The sequence below is a fragment of the Helicoverpa zea genome, chromosome 31 (genome assembly GCF_022581195.2).
Source record: "Helicoverpa zea isolate HzStark_Cry1AcR chromosome 31, ilHelZeax1.1, whole genome shotgun sequence".
Classification (NCBI taxonomy): domain Eukaryota; kingdom Metazoa; phylum Arthropoda; class Insecta; order Lepidoptera; family Noctuidae; genus Helicoverpa; species Helicoverpa zea.
Window position 1 is genome coordinate 11,564,816 of NC_061482.1, and position 10,275 is coordinate 11,575,090.

A 10,275-nucleotide genomic window follows, 5' to 3' on the forward strand; every position below is an offset into this window, starting at 1 on the left:
TGTTTGAAGGGAGAACTCCAGAGGCGTGGAGTAGGAGTGTTGTCGTCCTGTTCTTCAAAAAGGGAGACAAAACCCAGCTGAAGAACTATCGACCCATTTCCCTCCTAAGCCACGTCTATAAGCTGTTCTCAAGAGTGATCACGAACCGACTTGCGCGAAGACTCGACGAATTCCAACCACCGGAGCAGGCTGGGTTTCGGAGCGGATACGGCACCATAGACCACATCCACACAGTGCGGCAGATTATACAGAAGACCGAAGAGTATAATCAGCCCCTGTGTCTAGCATTTGTGGACTATGAGAAGGCCTTTGACTCGGTTGAAATCTGGTCTGTTCTGGAGTCCCTGCAGCGTTGTCAAGTAGATTGGCGATACATCCAAGTGATGAGATGTCTCTACGAAGCCGCTACAATGTCCGTCCAAGTACAGAATCAACAAACAAGGCCCATACCGTTGCATCGAGGAGTGAGACAAGGGGATGTTATTTCCCCGAAACTGTTCACTAATGCAATGGAGGATATGTTCAAGACGCTGAACTGGAAAGGACGCGGCATCAACATCAATGGCGAACACATCTCTCACTTGCGATTTGCTGACGTTATCGTCATCATGGCGGAAACGCTGCAGGACCTACAACAGATGCTGAACGACCTGGCTGAATCTTCTCTACGCATCGGCCTACGGATGAACTTGGACAAAACCAAGGTCATGTTCAATGAACATGTTCTACCGGAACCGATTGCGATACACGGCGCCGTTCTCGAAGTTGTTCCGAAATATGTACACCTCGGGCAGACATTGCAGTTAGGTAGAAAGAAACAACTTTGAGGACGAGGTGAATAGGAGAATTCAGTTGGGTTGGGCTGCATTTGGGAAGCTACGTCGAGTCCTAACATCGTCGATCCCACAGTGCCTAAAGACAAAAGTCTTCAATCAGTGCGTCCTACCTGTCATGACTTACGGAGCCGAAACGTGGACACTGTTGGTACGGCTGGTTCACAAGTTTAAAGTCGCTCAGCGGGCTATGGAAAGGGCTATGCTCGGCATTTCTCTGAGGGATCGCATCAGAAATGAGGTAATCCGTCAGAGAACCAAGGTCTTCGACATAGCCCACCGAATCAGCAAGCTGAAGTGGCAGTGGGCTGGCCATATTAGCCGAAGAACCGATAACCGTTGGGGTAAACGAGTTCTAGAGTGGAGACCACGCCTCGGCAAACGTAGTGTAGGACGTCCTCAGGCACGGTGGAGTGATGACTTGCGCAAGACGGCTGGCAGGAGCTGGATGCGAGAAGCTGAAAATCGATCTCAGTGGCGTGCACTTGGAGAGGCCTATGTCCAGCAGTGGACTGCGATAGGCTGATGATGATGATGATTTTTTACTATATCTGGTGATCAGTTAAACATAAGCCGTATATAATAACTTCTAATTTGTACTTGTGTAGATTATAAGTGTAAGTAATTTTAAATAAAATAATTTTAAAAACATTGATGTTTTAATCGTATATTATATGTACTAGGTTGAATGTTGAAGTTGTGCTGGCATAGTGGGTAAAGCACCAATCTCTCAGGTGTGCCAGGCAAGTTATAATGCAACTTTTCTGAGGCTGTATGATGGCTATTTGTGACTGTGTTTCGGAGGGCACGCTAAACTGTAGGTCCCGGCTGTCTTACCAAGGGGTATCGGGTTGCCCTGGTAAGTGGTCAGAAAAGCAGTCGCTTTTTGTAAAGTACTGCTATACTCAGCTGCACCCGGTAAGACTGGAAGCCGAGCCTAACATACTTGGGAAAAGGCTCGAGAGATGATGATGATGATGTACTAGGAAATGATAAGATTTTAGTTGAGTATTTTAATTAATTTTATTGATGCATCCACAATAAGCTTAGAATTAAGTAAAAAAACATGCATGAATCAACATTGGGAAAGTTACAAGTCTCAAAAGCTCTCCAGGAACCATTAAAGAACAACATTTCAAATGAACTTAACTTTAAACTTAAAAAAAAAAAAACTTTTTTTAGTTTTTCTTATTTATAAACTTAATTCATTTTCAAAAAAATAACACTAAACTATATTGCTCTAAACAAGACATATTAGGAACAGTGTTTTATAACATTCAATTCTGATTAAAAATATGTTACAGCAAGTGAAATTATTCCAGATATAAATTCTGGTTCCTCGCCTGGTACAATGTTTTGCCTAGCTTGTTCTTGCTTGAAGACATGCATCTAAACTTATGTTACGAAATTAAAAACGATTTAAAACTCGACGCAAACATTACTATTAGCGCTGAATAAAAAGATGTATATTGTTTGATGTATCATAATAACATGCCCCTAAACCTTATCCAATAATGTAAACGCATTGGTTAAGACCGCTAGAAAGTAACTTAATACTATTGTTACACACAAACTACTCGTTTGATATTTTTCTATTTTTATTTCGTGTTTACAACGGGTTATTCTCGTTCGGTAACACTCTTTCGTGAACACTGTTGACGATCGGGAAAAAAAGTTTCGTTCGTTCACAGTGTTGACGAACGCTACTTATTATTTCGGGTAAGTCCCGTTCGGTAACACCTTTCGTTTCTGTCGTCAACACTGTTGACGAGCGGAAAAAAAAGGTTCGTTCGTTCAGTGTCCATGAATGGTTACCGAACGGGAATTACCCGAAATAACAAGTAGCGTTCGTCAACACTGTGAACGAACGAAACTTTTTTTTCCCGTTCGTCCACAGTGTCGACGAAAGGGTGTTACCGAGCGGGAATAACCCTTTATTAATAACCATTAATAATTGTATGACCATAAGCTTTGTTTTAAACAAAAATCATTTAAAAAATATATAATAAGTGCTTATTGATGATACTACCTAAAACATTATATGAAAAAAATATATAATCTTATAGCATTCATCACAATAATTTGCCGTCAAATATTAGACTCGAAAATATATAATAATATTTTATTTACCATGCATTTCCTTTTCATTGTTGTGAATGAACGCGATTTGAATACTTCATGATTTCTGTTCATAGGTTACTTACCGTCAGTCGCACAAAGCTCCATTAAAGTTAAAGCTTCATTAAATCTATTACTGACACTTTTATGTAGGTAGTTGGACAAAGAAAGCAATAGATTTAAAGAAGCTTTAACTTTAATGGAGCTTTGTACAACTGACGGTTAGCATTAAATAGCAACAATGATTTACAAATAATCCGTGATTCTTAATTAATAAATAAAAAAATGTTATAAAAAATCAAAATTGAATGTAAAATGCATGCAAATGATATTTAAATCTAACAAAATTAAAAATGATACAATTTATATTTAATTTTCTTTAGGTACCTACCTACTCCCTTGTGATTATACTTGACACACACTTGTGGGATTAAGTTTAAATGAGGACGCTTACTGAATCCGGTCCATATAGTGCTACAGGCGATGTAAGTTTCATCGTTGCGGGATTCTGCGAAAGGCCTTGTGCAGGCGCCGGCCGGCCGGTAGCTGGCTCTGCAGGGGCGCCGACTGCATCTGCTGCTGCTGAAGCGGACCCTGTAAGTTTGCGCCATACTATAAGCATACTGTAGAGGACATCATATTTTTCAAATTAATCTGGCTGAAATTGTATTTGGCACTCTAATGCAGTCAGACGTGTTTATAGTTAATTATTGAACAGTTTTGTTTTTTCAGACTAAATTATTAAATATTATTTACCTGCTGTCTAAATCCAAAAATGCCAGTCGACTGGGATGTACTAAAGTTGAAGGCAGGCTCCGCCGGTTGCGTCAAGGAGGGCGCCTCAAACGAAGGTATGGATGGGTTCGGCACGGTAGTGGCGGCAGGCGGCTCAAACAGGGGTAACGTTGGGGCACTAGTAGTCATCTCAGTTAACAAGTTCAGCTTGGGAGCATTTACAACAAATGAGAAGGTTGAATTTGGCTTCTCTGCATCAGGCACAACTGGTGAAGGCACCGAATTGACTTTCAAATCCTTTTTCGCATCAGCTGCTAGCGGGTTGAGTGAGTTTACAGCAGGTGGTAAGGTCTTGTTTTCATTGTTTGTGGCTAGAGAATTTAAGTCAACTGATGGAACTTCTTGCGCATTTTCTCCAAAATAGAAAACAATTCCTACAGGTACAGACATCAAGAAAGATGCGGGGTCCTTGGTGTCAGTATCTGTATTAATTGCTTTCTGTAAAATGAATGTTAAATTAATTTTAGCCTCAGTTAACTGGCCTTTGCTATCAGCTTTTATATCCACCTGTTTAGTGGCTAAAGTAAATGTGAATGTTGGGGTCTCAGCTAATACATTGTTTGTTCCAGATTGTTGTTTGACTTTAGATTGTATTGTTGAATTAACTTCTAGTTTTTGTGCGATGGTAGCCTCTGGATCCTCTACTTTTGGATCAATGCCAGATTTAAATGAACTATTTGCAACGGTTCCGAAGTTAGGCCCAGACGTTTTATTTTTGCTTTCTTTTGCTGCTCCACAGCATGCGCATTTATCTTTATCATTCTCATGGTTGACTAAATAGCTGAAACATTCCCATTTATTTGACTCTTGAGATTGAATAAACGTTTTGAATTTATCGTCACTTGATCCGAAGAACGACGACGTGTTGTACGCCACATTAGCGGGATTGTTTTGTTTGACACCGAGCCGGGCCCCGCCACAAGCCACACATTTATCTACAGTACTCTTATTAGAGATCCAGCAATCTTCACATTTCCAATCAGCATCCGTTTCTGAGATGTCTGTCAAAGGCACAGTGCAATTGTTGGCTTCAGGTTTAAGTTTAACCCAGCAGTCAGAACATTGCCAGTCTTTTGACACAGTAGTATTTTCGGGAGTTTTAAAGGTGTATTTCGGAGGTGTCGCCTCCAGACACACTTGAAGTGGGTCACTCGACACTATTTCAGGACTGAATAGATTGACTGTAGTTTTAGGCGTAGATGTGGCCAGTAGTTTTAAGGTCGGGGTACTGAAAGACGACATAGATAAGTTGTCCTGATCTAATTGAAGGCTGCTCGTGGGCAGTTCCACTGGAGTCGGTGCAGCAACCTCTTCTGTGTTTCCTCGGTTAGCTCTTGTAAGCCTTGATTTCACTTTGGTAGTCATTTTGTTGGGTTGCTCTTTCTCTGGCTCTTTCCTAAAAATAAACATGACAATTAAAATATCTCTAAAAGTTGAGAGATGAATTAACTAAAACTTTTCACCAGAGTTCCACCAACTTTACCACTCTTACAATCTGACTCGATTCGGATATAGAAAATATAGAAATAGTGCTGTCACCAAACTGGATCAGAAGCAGATATTTTGATTCAACAAAACCAACAAAAAATTATCTGAAATAGACATTTACAGAAACCTTTTTTTTTTTGGGAGAAATCATTAAATGTCTCCATCCCACTGTGGGTGAGTAGCGTGAGAGTGTCTCAGACTCTCACTGACTAAAACCCATCATGTTCTTTCATAAGCCTTTCGAACAATCCCGCAGCCCTGTTAATTACAGAAACCTAACAATCACTTCAGTGGTTTTGGTTGGGAGTCCAAAATAAAAGAATATGTAAGTCCAGTAAGAAGAATCCAATAAATATGTTCAAATTACAATAAAAGAAACTTTATTAACACTCATATAAATATTAGCTTCACTCGTAACTATGTATGTAAGAAAATCTTGGAATCTTAATTTGATCTTCCTGGTCTTCGATTAAAATTAAATTTGGCACACACTCTGACTTTTAGTTTTTTAAACTATTATTTAATGTTATAATAACTATCAAATCAGTCTGAAAACTTCCATACCTCTACTTCCAAATTAATTCTACTGCCACTCAAATCTCAGCAAACTAGTCAAACAATGTATATAAATAGAACATTACCCTTCAGCTTCATCCGGATACATAGGATAGCCCGAAGAACTGCTGGGTGAAGCTATACATTGCAGCTCTTGTGTGTTGTGGGCTAAAATGGAAAGTGTAAAATATGGTTATACAAACTTGGGATTCCAAACAAGCTTAAAAGAATAATATCATCATCATCATCTCAGCCATAGGATGACTAGGATGTCTGCTGAACATAGGCCTCCCCCTTTGATCTCCACAGATACCTGTTGGAAGCGACGACAGTATAGGTTGTTAATCTGATAATAATTTACATTTATAAAACGTTACTTTTTCACATAGTAATCTGGCCCGCACATTCAGACCAGTTTTCACGACTGTTATTATAGGTACCGTCTAATCTGGGCCGCGACCCAGGGGCGAGTTTCTTGCGAAGTCGGCGCAGGAACGGCAACTCAGCCGCGCATGGCTTGGGTTTCTTCGACGGCCCATTCTCGGTATCTCCTGAAGGACGCTTTTGTCTGGTGCGGGAGGACTCTGCAACGTAACCTGAAAATAAAAGTAATTCCGAGTTAAACAGTTATTCCATTTACACTATTTGGTGAACAGGACGTTTCCTGGCCTCATGTTGTTTATAATGATACTGCTAGTGCTTCATTGTGAAACCCGCGATGCTAGAGGTTAACTAATGTAGATCAGCGATGTGTTAAATTCGTACGCGTGTCCTTTTGTTCTGTATATGCTGTTATAGTTACCTGCACGGATATTGAGCTCTCGGTCAGTGGGTCGTCTTAGGGGGGTCAGGGCTCAATATCCGTGCCGATAACTATATCAGTTTGCTTACACAACACTGAGTCAATGACTACAATAAAACGAACATGACTCACTACTCAGTTTCCTTTTGCAGACGTCTAGACAATGTTATCCTAAATAAAGCCAGGAAATAAGTACTACGCCATATGATGTAAGTTAAGTTTGCTAATATGCGTATCGTCCCTTGGCTAACAACACCGCATAAATCATTTTTAACAACTTTACAAGAGACGAAAAAAACTGTGTATTTTTTAAAAGGCCAACCGACTTGCGCGCTGTCACTACTTTTCGAATTACGGCATCTGATTGGTCGAAATCTATATCATGTGACCAATGGTTAGACGCGCAGTGAGGGAATCTATCCAAAGGCATTTAAATGTGAAAACCGCCAATTTTCGACTTGAGCGGTGTTGTAAGCTAAGGAACGGTATGTAGAATATTATTCTAATTATAGTTCTCTTTGTGCAGTGGGCGAAAATAAGGTCTACGACCCTGTGAGTAAAATAGTAAAGTAATAATCAACCTTAGCGATATTAGATCTTACAGATTGGAGAGATTATCGAACTGGTAGCGCACTGACAGTACATTTGGTTGCTTTTTATGTGAGGGATTAATGTAAAGGAAGCTTACCACTGCTGCTTGGGCGAGGTCCCGCATTATAATTGGCGTCCACTTGGCTGAAACAAAGTTAAATTAATTTTAAATTTACAGAACCAAAACTATTTATCACTTTAGTTATTATGTACAACCTACATCAATTAGGTATATTTTTTGCTTTTCAGTGTTTTTGGGAGTCGGTTTTAAATTTTTGTAAAACGTTTTCTAAAATCGATTAAAAACCTGCTAAATTGACACACCACAGGACAAACATCTATAGCTCATAAAAAAAAATAAAAGTTCTAGAACAAGAAAATTAAAACTCCCCATTATTAGCTTTGTGGGGCTACTTACTTGATGAACTTCAGGCCTCTCTTGTTTTTTGTCATGTTCGTCGATGCTGTCATCTCCAGTACCAGCCCTGCTGAGACCACCAACGCGTTAAGGTCATGGCACATTATACCGGCACCGCAATAGCACAGCTGCAGCACGGCGTCGCCCAAATTTTGACTACGGCTAGCTGCCAGCGCGCTAACTACGAGTTGTCCGCAAGTAGCAAGCTTGCAGTCCGCGCGCCGGCCGCGACGTGTAAGCTCACAGTCCGCGCGGTGGCCGCGAGGTGTAGGTAAGCTTGCTGTCACCGCAAACTCAATACTGTTTTAAGACAGTTATGATTGAACACGCCTAGGACTTGCGACGACGCAATGAAGTTGTTTCGCTGCCGACTCGGAGTCGGCGCGTAATGAGCATGCCGTCGGCGCGCTGTACGCATAAGGTCCGCTCGCTTGCAGCATGCGGGCTCGAGTTGTGTGGTAACAAGTGGTGTGTGGTGGCAAGCGCGCTGACTGCCCGCCGTTGGCTTTTTCATATTGACATTATGAAATATATTATACTACACACGATTTAATGCTCTAAATTGAATGACAAGTTGAATGCTGGTGTGGAGCGGTGCTGTTGCGGTGCCGGTATAATGTGCCATGACCCTTAGGGCCTTATCATACTAGCGGATTGCGAGCGTCTTCAAAGCGAAGCGGGCGCGTAGCGAATGCGACGCGAACACGCTGCGGCTGCTCAGCGAAGACGTCGCGGACGTACGGCAAAATCGCGACGTTTTCGTCGAGTGTTTGTAGCAAATTAACGACGTACAATACACTCAGTAACAAAATGGATTCAAACAATAATCGAATGGAAGACAGCGACTACTTTGTGTTTTTCTGCAAACGAATAAAACACTGCTTTTCGCAACGAATTTGTTGCGCGTCCGCAATGAATTCGCTGCGCATGCGCGGCGTCTTTGTTGAGCGCCCGTAACGTATTCGTTGCGTGTCCGTTCCGCTTTGACGACGCTCGCAATCCGCTAGTATGATAAGGCCCTTATATGTATTTCTGTTAAGTCGCGTCCCCGAGCAACGCAGCGGAAGCCGTTTATTGTACTGTTTTTTTTAAGTCAACTTCTCTTTGTCTAAAACAAATACCAACTAATAAAAAATATATATTTGTAAACGTTCCTGACTCTTGAATGGTAATTTTTTTTTAGTTTAAAGCAGAATAATGTCTCATTATAGGGTCACAACAAAACCACAGAAATGAGAAATAATCACTAATAAGTCCTAATAAGATGCATCTCTTCGTAAAGTAACTATTATTTTTATTAGCTACCTAAACTAATAGATATGTAATTAAATAACGAACATTATGGTAATTTTATTTTTTTCAAAACACGAACATTTTATTTTATAAACATTTTAATCCAAAATATGAGCGTTCTCGCTATGTAGGTGTTTCTTGCGCCGAGTTTGTATGGCGCAGAGGCTCAAGGTCATTTGCTCAGGGTACCATCTTAGAACATCCAAATGGTTCATTTTTATTGTTCCGTACCCAAAGGGTAAAACGGGACCCTATTGTTTTCGCTCAACTGTCTATCGGTCCGTAAGTAAGTCACCAGGCTGTACCTATCTCATGGAACCGTGATACCTACTTAGAGAGTTGAAATTTTCACAGATGATGTATTTCTGTTGCCGCTAAAACAACAAATACTGAAAACTAGAATACAATAAATATTTCGGGGGGCTCCCATACAACAAACGTGATTTTTTTGCTCGATATCCATAAATGTATATAGAATATTAGTTTGGATGGGACGGAACCCTACGTGCGCGAGTCCGACTCGCACTTGACCGGTTTTGTAGCCCAGAGTAAGTACTTTGGCACGCAATTATTTTTTTAAGAGAGGGTAGCGCGAAATATGGTAAGTACAATTATTGTAACCTAATAGTTCAATTAGCCATGAAGACTACAATATAATTAATGGGTCACATTTGTTACTTAATAAATATGCTCATTAATAAACTATTACAACTATAATTATAAGGGGCAGGCCAATATTCAGGAAAAAATATATTTTTTCTTATTATAAAAATATTACAATGTTGATAAATTCATGGAATTAAATGAAACAATGAAAAAAACAAAACGAGTTAGTACAATCAGACGACATTAAACTCGACACCAAACAAAAAACTCGAATAATGAAAATTGCTATAATGATACGCAAAGTGAACGATAAGCAATGTTAAGATTAATTAAATGTGTAAAATCCAAAACACTAGGTAGGTACGTGGAATCAGGGGAAAACAATTGCATTTAAGCACGAGGTGAGTGCAACATGATGTAGGTACCTGCCTTGCATGAAGAAGACTTTCAAACAAATCATGGTGTCTCACCGTTTTCTTTAAAATTATATTAGGGAGATTAGGCACCATACAAGTTTGCAATTGGATTACAAAGCTAACATAAAACTAGGTGCAAAAACCGTGAGAAATTAAGCTGCTAAGTTTTTATCGGATTACCTACTTAATAAAAATTTGTAACGGCCGAGTAATATAATTCATTTGCCTTGAATGCCGTATCTTAATCATTTAATGATTGGAGTTAATTATATTAGTAGATTTTTTAATGTTAAAACTTTTAAAAAACTTATTATCTAGTACTCACGAATATCGGCTAAGGCGGTATACAATGAATGAACG

At 39.9% G+C, this 10,275-nt stretch overlaps 1 pseudogene; it reads right to left on the bottom strand.

The window, feature by feature from the left end:
* Positions 1–1,837: 1,837 nt before the first annotated feature.
* LOC124644772 lies at positions 1,838–10,275 on the bottom strand (annotated as a pseudogene).